Raw genomic sequence first — 12,174 nt, forward strand, 5'->3', positions numbered from 1 at the left:
AGAAAAAAAAAAATGTGAATACTGGTAGGCCTACATTTTAGCCTATAGGCTACATGAAATATCATTTTGTGACATCACATGGTATATTTGGAATATTCAATTGTTTCCCCTTAGCAACAGGCAAACTATCTCATAATATGACACGCGCTAGCGTATCAGTTGAATGTTTGTGGTGGCAGGCTGAATGTCCATTAATCAAAAACAACTCTCAGATTACGAAATATTCAAGGATACATTTTTCTTAAAAGCTTAAAATCACAGTAGGCCTACTGTTAGAAATATTGAAGTACTGTCACTTTGTGGTAGGTTCATTTCTTGTTTTTTTAAGGTGTCCTGTTTTTCCCCCCTCCCAAATATCTACATTGGAAAAATCTTTTGCCAGCTAACCTGCCATTTAAATTAACTGTTTTTTTTAACCAGAATTTCAGTATATTTCACTTTTTTTAAAACATTTTTTTTTTCACTTTTTTTACAGTTGATCTAAACTGGGATCTAGTGTCTCAAGCACTCATGACTAAAACAAAACTTTATTACATAATTAAATAAGATTATTTGAACTCTATTCTAGCAAGAATGATCTTTTAATTACAATAATATTTGAATACAATGAAATATTTTAAAAAGTTTGTAGAATGTGATTTATAGATTGCTCGTGTAAGCATTTCTCATGATGAAGAGATGGAAATGATTGTAGTGATTACACTTTCCTTCTCATACTACAGATTTGTGTTGTAGGAACTGGTCATATTTAAGTAGACATTCTTACACCAGCTCAGAGCTATTTATGATGGTCAGGTCAGGTGACATTGCTTAGTTGCATATGACCCAAAATGCTTTTGTCATCACATGTGTTCACATTCTCATGTGTGATGGATGTAAGACAATCCATGTTTTGTAAAATGAGCAGAGTGGAAAAGTAGAAGAGAATAACCTATATGACAGCTGGAACAAATCACTCCCACTGGGCAGATTTGTGGGTCTACAGTTTAGTTCACATGCACGCACACACGTGCACTCACACACACACACACACACAGAAAGATTTGCTATATAAAACTCTAAAGATAGTTAGACACTAAATGAAGACTGGCTAAATCATTCAAAACCTATGTAAAGTATATACCTGTGAGTGAATTTTTCATTGATGTGATTGTGTTTGTTGGTGAACTAAACTCTCTTTTGCACTATATGAGGAGGTTCTTTGACTTTTTGCGGCATGTCCTGCTCAATTACCTCTCATATGCAAATAACACAAAACCTACCACCATGAACAGCAACCTCTCAATTAAGGTTCTTAATTGACACATATGGTTCCACGAAGAACCTTTAACACTCATAGAGTATTTATATTCCACAAAAGGTACTTTATAATTATTTTTTTCTCTTTAGATTGTTAAAATGTCCTTAACACTGAGAAAAAATAGGTTATTTTAAAAACCGTTCTATGGAGCCCCTAAAGGGACCTTAAAAAAATACAGACTTTTACATGCTCACGAGAAACGTATCCCGTGCTCACAAATTATTTCAGGTGTGCACGCAACAGTTTCTCTTGAGCATGTGAAAGTCTATATATTTTTATTTTTGCAAAGATCCCTAAAGAGTCTCCGTACTGTTCACTGAAGAGGTTTTTTTTTTTTTTGGAGTGCTGCAATAACACCACATTTGAAACCTTTATTTTTAAGGGTGTACAGCACAAACTCAACTGGCTACACGGTATAAACGTTCCCACCACACCACTCAACCTTAATAGAGACAATCAGAGAGAGAGTGAGCGAATGCGACATGCAGTGCTGAAATGTAAAGGGCCTGGGGAAACAGCCACACACATGGCCGCTGCTGGAAACACTCAAGCTGCATTTGCATCAATGGCAACTTCAACTTCTGCAGGCTTTCCTGATCTCTCTCTCTCGCGCTCTCTCTCTCTCCCCCCACTCAACCTACAGCAGCTCCCTGGGGCGGCACTTAAATGCTGCAATCTGTCTCTGTCTCACAGCCGTCTCTCTCTCTCTCTCTCTTGCAGGCACACTTTCTCTCCCATTCCCACCCTCCCTCCATCCATCATTTCACCTGCTCTCCAACTGCAGTTATTACAGAATGTAACAAGACAGATCTTTATTGCCGAATCAGCTGAGAGATGCAGAAAGAACGAAGGGTATGATGTGAAGAGAGTGTCGGTGAATGGACACGAGGCAGGGAGCGAAGGTGTTAATTGCGTGGGCTGCTTTTCCGTTTCTTTCTTTTTTTCATGCTGTCTGTGACCTTGCTTTTCGCTCCTCCTCCATCCCCTGAGCTTTCTTCCTCCCTATTCATTTAAAAGACATCTCGTCTTTCAGCCACATTTCACCCCAAACACAGATGTCTGTTTCCTCTCTTCCTGCCTTGTGCAGTGCAGCCGCTCCATAGATGTCTCTTCCGCTGTCTTGCTTTTAAATGGGAAGGAAAAAGTGTTGAATAAACTCCCGTTGCTCCGGGCCGGGGAATGGGAGAAGATAGAGGTGGTGAATAAAAACAAACGCATTAGAGGGGTTTACTGCTCCACTGCAAATATTCGTCCTATGGTGAACGGCTGAAGCCATTCGATGTTACAGCAATGTTATGGCGATGTTGTTGAAACATTGAGACATTATGACTGGTAACTGCAACACTGACTCTCTCATTTCTATCTCCTTTTTTACATACATTCTGTTCCTGTCATGTTTTTTCTCTACCAAATTGAATGATTTGAGAGCTTGACTGAGTGACATCTACAAAGTGACTACGTTTACATGCAGCCAATAACCCGTTAAAAACCGGGATATTAGCAATAACCGGTCGTGAACGGCCATGTAAACACCGGCAAAAACCCGAATATGCTCATATCCCGGATTTTAAAAACCGGGATATTATACCTGGGGTACCCCTTTTCTAACCTGAATTTTTGGTCATGTAAACGCGTACCGGCATATCCCCATAGTGATTTGTGTTCTGCTCATGTTCTATTTGCAAGGAATCTTGGTCTTTTGAGTAGAGAAACTTCTCTGCACATACAAAAATCCACGTGCAGTATACCGGAAGTAAACATGGCGAGACCAGGAGAGACACAGCACAGCATACTTTTGGAACGAGGTCAGTAAAGTTACCAGCATCAAAGCGCAAACAAAGGCGATCGCTATCTGCCCCAAACTATTCATTATCCATGTGCTGCTGCTGTTGTTGTCTTTGGATACAGGAAGAAGAATCAGAAATTCTTATACGCATATCAGTGTTTCCTCTAGGATTGATATGATATTTTCACTTAGGCCACGCCCCCTTGTCTCTATTATAATCGATCATGCGCATCCCGTGTGCAGAATGATGCACTTGAAGCAACACCAAGTCACAGCACGCAACGCTTCACATTGAAAAGAACATAGCGAAGGGATTAGATCTATAATATGCTTAGTAGGGCTTGACGATTTGGGGAAAATGTCATATTGCCATTACTGAGGTCAATATTGCAATTGTGATATGCGATTCATGATATGCATGAGTCCAACTTGCTTGGTTCTAAAGTAAAATGCACACACAGATTAGTGATCATTCTGTGTATTAATGTTTATTTCTCAACTCAAACTAAAAACAACAACTAAATGATTGATAACACCTATAATGATCAATAAACCAACCAAACCATCATTACAGTGAAAGCTATCAACTTTTTAAAAAAAATTATTAGGCTAAAAAAAATTTTTAACAACTTTTAAATTAAGTGAACTTCAAACAATCCCCACATAAACCCATAATAAAAACCATATTTACCTGTGCCCTTCCTGTCTTAACAGGTAGGATAAATTGAATAAAGTTATCAAACAGTCTGCGCTGCATGAATTATAAATTATATATAGAATAATCCTTATTAAAGCTACAAAAGTTCTTTAGTCAAGATCAGTGAGTAATTTTCTAATTTCCCTTTGTTCTTTTAACTTTACTGACAGAACGCTTTATTCGCTGCTGGCCCTTTAAGAGCACCCGTTGCCGAGACGCGGATCTCACATGCGCCTCATAGCACAACTCTTTTCGTCCATAAGACTTTTCTTACGTTATGAAGATACTCGACAAAACGACATTTTGGCATAATTGTGTGTGCTATTGTTCGTTCAAGCTCGAAAGAGAACTGTATTCTGGCACGCGTCAGTGCATGCGCATTATGGCGCGCGTCTTTCTGCGAGTCTCATTTAGGGCATTCACAGGCAGCTTTTCACTTCTTGTCGTGCAAAATGCGAAAAGGCATTTGCACGAATAAGAGCGGGATCGTGTAACACTAGTCAAAGGATGACAAAAATGAAGAGATGCTGCGTTAATAGCCCTAATTTGTTTATTTCATATAAAATCGCGGCATTTTGCGTTATATAATTGCATAGGTTTGAGATCGCTATTACGATTGCGATTTGATTAATCGTGCAGCACTAATGCTTAGTGTATTCTATATGCAACAGTTTTTTGAGCCTTTTCTTTTAACAGTTTTAAATTTCAGTGCGCATGAAGAACAATAGCACTCTCTCGACTCTATGCTGTAATCTCACATACACCCGGGAGAAGGGAATGTGAAAGGGCAATAAACTCCACTCCAGCAAGATAAAGTCATTTTATGAAAACCATCTACTTTATGCTTTATCTACAAATAAAGTATAATAATGGGAATATTGACCTTGAAGAGAGTGTCGTCGTGTCGCAAACGAACGCGACGCGCTGAATTCTGAATGAAGAATGACTGAGGCGAGATGACTTTCCGTTAACTTTAACTTAGCGACTAAAATTACACATTATGCAATGACTTTAGAAGTCTTGGAATATAGGGTGAAAACTTGATTGTGCTTTACAAAGTTTTTTATGCCTTTAGTGGGGCTTAACAAAATAACATAATACTATGCAGAATATCGGACGTCACTGAGAAGCTGCAACCGTGGCGGGGGGATTTTAAGTGTGGCGGCCCGCCACGGGAGAATGAATGTAGAGGAAACACTGCATATTGCGTCTTAAAGGATTAGTTCACTTTTGAAAAAACTTTTGCTGATAATTTACTCACCCCCATGTCATCCAAGATGTCCATGTCTTTCTTTCCTCAGTCGAATAGAAATTAAGGTTTTTGATGAAAACATTCCAGGATTTTTCTCCTTATAATGGACTTCCATGGGAACCAGGTCCAACCGAGGTCCAAACGACAGTTATAACAGTTACAGATGCAGCTTCAAATGTCTTTAAACGACACCAGACGATGAATAAGGGTCTTATCATGCGAAACGATTGGTTATTTCAAAACTTATTCCAAAAATGTAACTTTTCTAAGGACAAATGCTAGCCTTTCTCCATTCTGTGAGGCACGTTTGCAACGTCACGTAATACGTAATTACGTTCAAAAGGTCACGGGCGACGTAGCCAGAAGTACAGAGTCAGAGTGTTTACAAGTTGAACGAATACGTTGAACGTGGAAACTAACTCAAACGCCGTTTACAAAAAAGGAATTAAAAGGTAAAACAACGATGTCGGACGATTTTGATTCTGTACTTCCGGCTACGTCGCCCGTGACCTTTTGAACGTAATTACGTATTACGTGACGTTGCACGCGCCTCACAATATATTACAAGGCTAGCATTTGTCCTTAGAAAAGTTACATTTTTGGAATAAGCTTTGAAATAACCGATCGTTTCGCATGATAAGACCCTTATTCATCGTCTGGTGTCGTTTAAAGACATTTGAAGCTGCATCTGAAACTGTTATTAACTGTCTTTCGGACCTCGGTTGGACCTGGTTCCCATTGAAGTCCATTATAAGGAGAAAAATCCTGGAATGTTTTCATCAAAAACCTTAATTTCTTTTCGACTGAGGAAAGAAAGACATGGACATCTTGGGTGACATGGGGGTGAGTAATTTATCAGCAAAAGTTTTTTCAAAAGTGAACTAATCCTTTAAGGTTGTCCGTACGTCTACACGTTAACCGCGCGTCGCCGCTTTCATCTGGATATTGCAATTCCATGTGTACAGGAGAAACTCTCTCTGCTCACGCATGTAAACGGGTTATTCCTAATGTTTCAGAAACCCAAATAGTGACCTTAACCTGGCCATGACCTGAAAATTGGCTGCATGTAAACTTACTCATAGAGATCCGGCCCCCATCTGGCAAACATGGAATCCTCATGTACTATACCAGGTGTGGCCCAGATCTGGGCTGGCACTATGCTGCTATCTGGGTAGGTCAAATTTATTCTTGAATCATCATTTATCACACTAATATTCTTATATTCATTGTTCATCATTTTCATTAAAGTGAAAGTAAAGTACATATCAAATGATCTGTAACAAACAAAGCAATAGTGACAAGTGTGTTACTCACACTTTTGTGTTGCGTCATTACTGTCAGATCTAATATAGTAGGCCCTGCATCATCATTTGTTTTAAGTCTCTCTGAAAATCCTGCGTCGGACTGTGTCTAGTTTAAAAACGAATCTGCAGTAAAAAGCAGCGAACAATGTAGGGATGGGACTGTATGAAAATTTCATATCACGTTTATAGTGTCCAAAATTACTGTGATTGTCAGTATTATCACGGTTTTGTTAAAATGCAACATGACATCATGACTTTTGCGTAAACATACATGCCACTTCCAAGTCAATGTATAGCATGTATAGATATGCATTTTGAGTTATCCGCGTGTATGTCTACGCCATTAATGTCCGAGTGATTCCACGTGTATGTACACGCCATTAAATGTCCGAGCGAACATGTAGATCTACATCTGGGGAGCGATACTTTTTTTCCTATAGGGGAAGACTCATAAATGCTATTAACCCCTGTGACGGGTAGGTTTAGGGACGGGGTTGAGGTAGGTCATAGCCTGGATGCCAGCCCGAACTCCGCCCACAGCATTTTTTGGCCGGGAAGTTCGGTCTGGTCTTGATCCATTGAGGACAAATACGAATTGGCGTGTCATACAAACGCAATTTCATGAGATCAGTCTGTAAAATGAGATGAAAGTGTTCAAAAAGAACTGATGCTCACTTAAAACATTTCAACAAGTTTTAATGTTTGAAAATCAACAAACAAAAAATATAACAAGCAAAAATATAACAACAAAAATATAACAATCCCCTGTTTGCGTTTGTATGACATGCCAATTCGTATTTCCATTTTTGGCGTGCTATCGACATGCATAATCGCTTTTCAGTGTTTATGAATGCCGTTGACTTAACATTATTACTGTATATAGACCAACGCCACTTTTGCGTCATCGAAGGGTAACGCCCCCTTTTGGGGGAAAACACCTCTATACTGTCTATGGGAAAACAAACGGATTCCCATGAGAACAGAACTCGCACTAGATCTGCAAAGTTTCTTGATAGCAAAAATGGCACAAACTTAAAGAAGCTAACGTTACTGAATACGGGGTTACAGAGGTTTCCCTTTGAAATGGTCGAAAACTGGCTTAATGACCCCACACAGCGGCCAAATATGGACTATTCAGACATCTAACGTTACCACTATCTCGTGGAATCACCAAGTAAGTAGCCTTTTTTATTTATTTATCATTTACACACTCACAGTAGCCTATTACAAACTACTAGACGATGAGGCCATGTCACTTGGATCATATTTAACTTGATTTAAGCTATTGACAGTTTTGTTGTCGACTAGCTAGAAAGACTAACTTAGCTGTTAGCAGCTAACGTTACCTTATTAGACTATGTCAATAGCTTAAATCAAGTTAAATATGATCCATTCATTGTCTAGTTTGTCATACTGTGAGTGTTAATGAAAAAAAAGGCTAGCTACGTGCTTACTTGGTGATTCCACGAGGTAGTTAGATGTCTGAATAGTCCATATTTGGCCGCTGTGTGGGGTCATTAATCCAGTTTTCGACCATTTCAAAGGGACACCTCTGTAACCCCGTATTCAGTAACGTTAGCTTCTTTAAGTTTGTGCCATTTTTGCTATCAAGAAACTTTGCAGATCTAGTGCGAGTTCTGTTCTCATGGGAATCCGTTTGTTTTCCCATAGACAGTATAGAGGTGTTTTCCCCCAAAAGGGGGCGTTACCCTTCGATGACGCAAAAGTGGCGTTGGTCTATATATAAATATATGACCTACCTAGCCTGACTTCATATATATATATATATATATATATATATACGAATTTCAGACATATATATATATATATATATATATATATATATATATATATATATATAGTCTGAAACTCCTCCGTAGGGCTCTATGCAGTTTATTAACCCTTTGATGCACAACATGGGTCTAAATAGACCCGACTCAGTTTTCATTTTCTATATCTTTGCAAGAAATTAATTTCATCATTCAGTATTCCAGGTATTCCTCAATTAACTTGTTTTTGATCATCACAAATCCTTATTTTAATTTTTCCTTTCTTACTTTTTGAATAAAAATAGTTTTTGTATAGCAACCCCTCTAATGCGCAACATGGGTCTAAAAAGACCCGTATTCATTTCCTATGGTATTTCAGTGATGGCTGAGTGTTTTCTTTGCTGAATCTTTAAAATATATGTATTTTATCATTTGTTATTCCAGGTATTCATTAAATATCTTGTTTTTGATTTCCACAAATCATTGGGTTTATGTTTCCTTTCTTACTTTATAAACAAACACAGTTTTTGTATTTCTACATCAATTTTACATACATGGGTCTAAAAAGACCCGTATTCATTTCCTATGGTATTTCAGTGATGGCTGAGTGTTACTTTGCTGAATCTTTAAAATATATGTGTTTTTATCATTTCTTATTCCAGGTATTCATTAAATATCTTGTTTTTAATTTCCACAAATCATTATGTTAGGGTTTTGTTTTTTTTAATTTCTACATCAATTTTACATACATGGGTCAAAAATTATTATTAATCTTATTTTATTTTAACCACAGACATTTTTTTTATATTGTAAAAGATTACAACATAATATCTCAATATTAGGCTATGGTTACCTTGACCTTGTAATCCTAGTGAGAAATTACTTGTGAGAAGGAGAAACATGTCCAATATTAGCTAGCTAGCTGTTGACATATTCTAGCTAGATGTTAACTATACACTAAAAAAAAAGATTGTTTTTTAAAGCTTATTTACATTTAGTAGGCCTAACAGTTCATAATCATTCATATGCTGAAATGATTATTATACTGAAATCATTCTATGATTGAAATGATGCCCAGCTTTGCTAAAGACAGAAAAGTCAGCAGCTGGTGTTCCCAGAGCACCAGGCCTGTGTGCAAGGAGCACAAACATGTAGTTGTCATTTGTGAGGCATGTAAGCACTAAGATGGCATTTTGAGATGCGGCTGTACCAGTGTGATTTTATTTTTTCTGTTTTCTTTTCTTTTCTTTTCTTTGATCACATTCACCACAATTCAATACAGTTACACTACACCACAGTTCAATTTCAGTGTTATCAGTTATCAGTTATCTAAGATATGTGAATGCTATGCGAGACAAAGTTGCAAATAAACATTTCAAGTGTTAAATGTGTTGTCTAAATTACTTCTAAGATGATTAATTTAACAAAATGTTGTCTTTATTCTTTTGTTTTATTATGCTTGATAAGTACATTTGATATTGTAACACAAAACCTAGAAAAAAAAAAAGAAAAAAAATATATTTTTGGTAATTGAAAATTTTTTTTTTTTTTAATATTTATAAATCATGAAATTTATAGATAATGGAATATTAAATGCTTAAATAAATTGATCTCAAAAGATAAAAAGAAAAGAAAAGTCCAGCCATGCATTAAATAACATAGGAAATGAATACGGGTCTTTTTAGACCCATGTATGTAAAATTGATGTAGAAATACAAAAACTGTGTTTGTTTATAAAGTAAGAAAGGAAACATAAACCCAATGATTTGTGGAAATCAAAAACAAGATATTTAATGAAAACCTGGAATAACAAATGATAAAATACATATATTTTAAAGATTCAGCAAAGAAAACACTCAGCCATCACTGAAATACCATAGGAAATGAATACGGGTCTTTTTAGACCCATGTTGCGCATTAGAAGGGGTATCCATAGCTTGCGCATCAAAGGGTTAAGCAAGATTCTATTCAGTGGCATTTCCTTATTTATAATGCCCATCGTCAATAGAAACGCATTATTAAACAGCGCAGCGCACATCCATGTAACACGCTCACACTTGTTTCATTCAAATAACTTGCTGTCTTGCATTCCCCGTTTTTGATTGTATTGAAAATGAAATCGGAGTTTATTTATTGTTTACAGAGTTGTATAATATTGTTGTGATCATCTTGTCTGGACGATTGTTTTGTACGCTGTACAAAATGGATTTATAAACAGGTAAGATTTAAAACATTATTCTCAATTCAATATCCCCATAATTATGTGGTAATTAAAAAAAAAATCAGTGTAATAAGTGTACAATGGATCTATACATTACAATCCCTTAAAATGTCACTTTTAATAATATTGAAGTATTATTAAGATACTGAATAATATTGAATATTGAAGTCTTTATTGAAGTTGTTCGTTCGTCTTTGCCTCAAAGTTGCTTGCTGCAAACTTTTCTTTGCGGAAGCTTATTTAAAGTGAGTGAGATAAAATATTTCAACTCAAAACAACATTTTGTGCACAATTGTTTCCCAGATGTAGTTTTGATATTTAGGTCAAAATTAACTTGCCTTGCGTTCACTACAACAGTGGGTGATGGTCACACAAGACGACTCGGCATATTTGAAGCGTTTCCATTACATCGACTTTTTGTTCTGCAGACAGGGTTACCATCCTCGATCAAGCCCTCAGGACTTTTGTAAAAGCCAAAATACTACCACACCTCAGAATTGGTCCTCTTATAAGGCTGGGAAATCTCCCGAGCACGGTCACTGCCTTCCGCCATTGCTTCTCGAATAATAATAAATAAAAAAACATTGTGCGCTGCACCTGCGTCAGACTGTTGCTGGCTGGACAGCATTACAGTGAGTTATTAAAATCACGATAATCAAAAACGGTTTTAATTATAATTAAATTTTAAATGATAATACTGACGGCCAGTATATTTTATTGTGGTTTATCATGAAACTGGTAATCGTCCCATCACTAACTTTGTTAAAAATAAAGTTTGCGCTTTAATGTTGATCACAAGGATGGCAATACAAAAACCTGAAAAAAAAAAAAAAAAAAAAAATCCTCAGAGTCATCTCTATTGTTTTGTTTGTCAAGTAATCCTGTGTTTGTGACATGCATGAATAGGGGGTGGGGCTAAAGAGGCAATGCTGTAAAAGTAGGCATTGATCTTCTTCTGCAGAGTCTTTTATCGCACTATATGTCATACTGAGACAAAATCCGAAATGGGTCATTTTGGTAGTTTGGTTTCGATAAAAGCTGTTTTTGAACTAACAAGAAATTGATGTATTCTGATACATACAGGTTATGCATATTATAGTTCAATGATATGTCAAAAGATCAGGTAAAATTTGATTTCTCAATTCATGACCCCTTCTATCAGGTGCTTTATTTATATAAACTTTTATAATCATGGGATCATTTGATGGATTTAATTTTAATTAACTTAGTTAATTTCAAATTTTTAGACAGCTTGTAAAAATACTTTAACACAAGAAAAAAAATAAAATAAATGGTTGTTCACTTTCATGTTTAATGGGTTAAGACATTCCTCCTTATATAGAGCATTTTTGGCATAAAGAGTTCTCTAAAATTGACACAAGAACCAAGGTGTCATGATGGGTCGCAACAAATGATGTTTTATTAAAAAAAGTTTGTGAGGAGCATGTTCAAATAATCAATCCAATCAACTTCTCATCAACATTCATCATGTCTATCCTATCAGCATGAGAGGAAGCATATGGTCAATTCAAATTCAAACACGCTCTCTATGGAGCGTGTGCCAGTGCTGTCTTGAGGTTAACAGTGTCAAGATGCTTGCAAACTCTGTACGAATGTTATAACACAGCTAGAACAGGAATCGAGGCTTCATCGGGACAGCATTCTTGCAAGGAGAAGCGCAATAACACAACATTTTAAGATGAAGAGATGAAAATGAAACTGTGGTGCTTTCACACCTGAGCGTTTATTTCAGAAATGTTTTGTCACTTGTTTCGCTTTGTTTAGGTATATGTGAACATGGCAACCACGCTCGGATCCACACTCAAACAATTTCTCAGAGATTGC

The sequence above is a fragment of the Pimephales promelas genome, chromosome 1, assembly GCF_988280905.1.
Source record: "Pimephales promelas chromosome 1, fPimPro1.hap1.1, whole genome shotgun sequence".
Taxonomy (NCBI): Eukaryota; Metazoa; Chordata; class Actinopteri; order Cypriniformes; family Leuciscidae; genus Pimephales; species Pimephales promelas.